Here is a 4,339-nt window from a genome sequence, read left to right on the forward strand (position 1 = left end):
ACGTCTGGTCAACGGTGGCCAAGCAAGTGGCTTGTCCCAATATGCCAGTCACTACTCTTGATGAACTGTGGTATCGTGTTGAAGCAGCATGGGCAGCTGTACCTGTACACGCCATCCAAGCTCTGTTTGAATCAATGCCCAGGCGTATCAAGGCCTTTATTATGGCCAGAGGTGGTTGTTTTGGGTACTGGTTTCTCAGGATCTATGCACCCAAATTACGTGAAAATGTAATCGCATGTCAGTTTTAGTATAATATATTTGTCCAATGAATACCCGTTTATCATCTGCATTTCTTCTTGGTGTAGCAATTTTAATGGCCAGTAGTGTACATTTTACAATCACATAAAGCAGAAAATCTGAAATATGGTAGAACTTTGTGAAGCAGATTTTTGAGTCATCAAATATCAACCGCATAGATGAGGAGATCAGTGTAAGAAATCTTATAGCTTTCCACAGACGCCTGTGAGACAACCAGAGGGATTTACTGCTTCACTAATATGTGTAATCACACAAAGCAGAAAATTTTATGGAAAGTTTGCAGTTATGAAGCAGACCTTTGGATATCAAGCACACTGATAAAGACATTAGTATCAATGATTTTATAACCTCAGATACAAGGCTGCGAAACAGCCAGCGTGGTTTGCTAATTCACTAATACGCGTTGCATGGAAAACGAACAATTTACCATAATGTAACTCGGCAAAAGTGAAAGCGGGTCACCCCTGAATTTTAATGTGTAGACCCCGCCTGACTTTAGGCAACCAACATAGCATAGCTGTTTCGCAGGTTCTCCAAACTCTTTGCAGTACAGTCGTTTGACTGTACACAAGAGAATACCCCACCCAAGAAAGATATTGCCTGTAGATAGATAATCGTTATGCTTCGACTAGTCAGATTCATGACAACGCAGTAGAACATGTCTGGTGATGCTGAGATAGCTTTGTTACTTGCTGGAATAACAGAGAATTATCTTGCAAGATTCACTTAATATAGAATGAAATTTTCACTCTACAGCGGAGTGTGCGCTGATATGATACTTCCTGGCAGATTAAAACTGTGTGCCAGACCGAGACTCGAACTCGGGACCTTTGCCTTTCGCGGGCAAGTGCTCTACCAACTGAGCCATCCAAGCACGACTCACGCCCTCTCCTCACAGCTTTACTTCTGCCAGTACCTCGTCTCCTACCTTCCAAACTTAACAGAAGCTCTCCCGAAATCACAGTGAACCTCTTCCTAGCATTCGGCCAGTCATAAAGGTATCATCCACATACCTGTTGGTTTGTAACAAGATGACTCTAATGCTGGCTGCTCAGATTTCTCCATGAACAGATTGACAACTACTGGAGACAGGAGGCTGCTCGTAGCCACTCCTGTCTGCCCCCCTACAGAAATTAAGTTGAGGTCAGCATAGGTCGGAACAGGCCCATCAAAGCATCATCAAATTTCTCTCCAGTTAGTTTCAGTGAGTCTTAGTGGTACATTAGTTAATAGCCAGACAACATCAAAACTACCACTATATAAGCTACTGTGACATGTAGTTGCTTGAGATGCTGTATGAAGTCCTTTGAGTTGTGAATATGGTCTCAGCAGTTTCTTCAAGTACTTGGCTGCTGGGTACATTGATGCACCATTATTGCTGAAAATTAGGCATAGTGGCAAACCCTCTTTGTGTATTTTGGCAATCCATAGAGCCTGGGTCGAACTGCTGCGCCAGATCATAGCTTTTTGACGAACTTCAAGGAGGCACTCTGTCCATAGGATCGTGGAGGCCTCCTGAAGTTGATAAACTTTCTTGTTGTAATCAGCCAACAGCAAATTTTGAGCGAGAGAAGTTGTCTTCCCAACATTTGTAACACTAATATTTCCCACAACCTCAGGTATTAATTTAATTCCTGTTTGAATTCTCAAGTGTATAAACAAAAATGATGAAAGATATCAAAAGGGCAGTGACACTTCTTAATCATACTCTGTCGAAGTCAGCACCTGGAATAAAATGTCTGTGGCTCAGCAGAATTCCGGGGATCGTCGACTCAGAAAATTTTTAAAATATGCAGAAGCACAGTGGGGAAGCCGTCTCGGGCGCTATGACGTACTCACTCTGCAGCATGGGAATCAATGTCGAATTTGGTATTAATTTCGATAAAAGTCGAGAAATTAATCTCTCAAAATAGAGGAGGCTTCACTGATTTCTCGGGTTACATAGTTCCCTACCTGCTACGACTCACCACATAATGTTTCTACCCACAGACAAGGGAGAAGTTCAAACAAACAAAGCATTTAACATGCCTTTTCCATTCATGAAAATTTATTTTTCCGTAAATGATCTTCATAATTACATTTCAGGCTACATTGTATTTTTCTACGAGATGAAATGTTGTCATAATTAATCAAATTACATTTTGTATTCATATGGTAGCTTCCAAAAATACCACTAATTACAGTTGCGGTGCTATCATACTCTCTGAATCCTCTTCGCAACTGCTAAGTCGGAAGTAATAAGTTCATTGAACACGCAATGTTCCACATTATACCCACAGGATATTTATCACGAGTCGGAAATAATCTCTCTCTCTCTCTCTCTCTCTCTCTCTCTCTCTCTCTCTCTCTCTCTGTTTCTGTCTCTCTCTCTCGCTGTCGTAATGAGGTTTTGATCCTTATAGATTACATGCACAGTGAACGGTAATGGTGAAACTAGAACGCGTATAGCAACATGCCATTCAACATCGCCAAAGAGTATGCTGAAATTTAGCATTAAAGCATACCCAGTGTTACATAATGTTATATATGCTAAATCGAGCGCAGAACAATCAGCTGAAGATCCTTGACCTTATGGCGGAAGCGGCGCTATCAAATTGGAGCGGCGCTATCAACTGGTCGGACACCGGTCCGTATCCATTGGCCGCCGGCTGATGGCACTGAATTTGGTCCTACCATGGAAGACACCCACGAGTCCTTTCACAAAGTAGTTTCTGCAACATTTTTCTATTAGTGGCTGATTATAAAATGAACTAAACTGTTTATGACCTTCTGTCAGGCTGATACTCTTAGCAGACACACGGAATACGGCCTAAAAAGGGTTTGATATCACATATCTGCGTTTGCACTGCATGACGTTGACTACTAGACCACGAATAGGTTATCCTCTTAGCAGACAGGCGCAATACGGCCTGAAAAAAGAAAGGAATCGGTTTTGTCATGTGAAATTAGTTGGTTGACTGGACTGAGGCTAGCTTGTCAGGACTAAGAGGTGGGTTCGATTCCCGCTGGCGGTACCGGTTTTTAACAACCACACACATTCCGTCTTCACCTCCAGTAGCGACAAGTAAGGAATGCAGGACTTTGATGTAGTTCCAAATAAACATTCAACACGTCCATTCAGTACTGACTGGATTAGTTTTGGGTGTCAGCGGCGGAAGATGCTCCTTGCAAAACTCTATCTCTAGTAAACTCTCTTACACTAGTAATGTTATTTTAGTTGACGAACCAATCGTTATGTAATGGCACAGGACCATCGCTCCTTATTGTAAGTGACACTGAGATTTTAAGAACATTGGTATTGAACTGGAATTCGAGCCCCAATTCCAATTTTTCTCTGGATTTGAAACCTTCGAGATGAGACTGTCCCATAATTTCGCTGTTTCCTCACGATGACAAACTCCTCCAGCTCTCTACGAATGGCGCCATCCTAACTACAAGAGAAGGGGAATCCGATAGTTGACACCTCACCGTGTGGAGACAACAACGACGATACGCGCGGGTTTGGAATCCCAGGCAGCACAGAACTATTCGTTGCGTTACCTCTAACAGTACGTACGCACAGCTTGCTGTTGGTGAAGAACCTATAAATATTTCATGTATATTCATAGCCATAAGACAACAGTGGAATCCCTGCCTGACAAAAATAATTTGCATCGTCCTTTTGCCTTCTAGAGCCAAAAATATTGTCTTGCGAATTCTGATCAGCAGCTGATGCTAAGAAGAAAAGGTGAACATCGCCCTTTCTGCATCAGGGTGAAGCAAGTCGTGGACAGTATACGCGGCGACATCCTCCAGCGAAGGCAGCAGCAGTACGCTGGAAGTCCAACTCCTGAACAGTCAACGCAAACACAGGGTATAGCTGGAGTTCCAGAGTACTCGCTAAAATCTTGGTTGTCTCTGTACGAATCTGCCACTACTATACGTCCTGTTTATAGTTTGATAGCCCCTTCTAAACGCTGATTTGCTTATAATTTCCTTCCCCAAAGAGGCCGCGTGGATATTAAATGAGCAGCATTGCAATTAAATTTCATAAATCTGTTTTATTGCAAGTGCCGTCTGGGCTCTATTGCATAGCAATCAG

At 42.6% G+C, this 4,339-nt stretch overlaps 1 non-coding gene across 1 annotated transcript; it reads right to left on the reverse strand.

The window, feature by feature from the left end:
* Positions 1-1,058: 1,058 nt before the first annotated feature.
* Positions 1,059-1,133, reverse strand: Trnas-cga. The gene has a single exon. It is a non-coding gene; the product is annotated as a tRNA-Ser (tRNA).
* Between the last annotated feature and the right edge of the window lie 3,206 nt (positions 1,134-4,339).

Source organism: Schistocerca americana, chromosome 8, assembly GCF_021461395.2.
Source record: "Schistocerca americana isolate TAMUIC-IGC-003095 chromosome 8, iqSchAmer2.1, whole genome shotgun sequence".
Taxonomy (NCBI): Eukaryota; Metazoa; Arthropoda; class Insecta; order Orthoptera; family Acrididae; genus Schistocerca; species Schistocerca americana.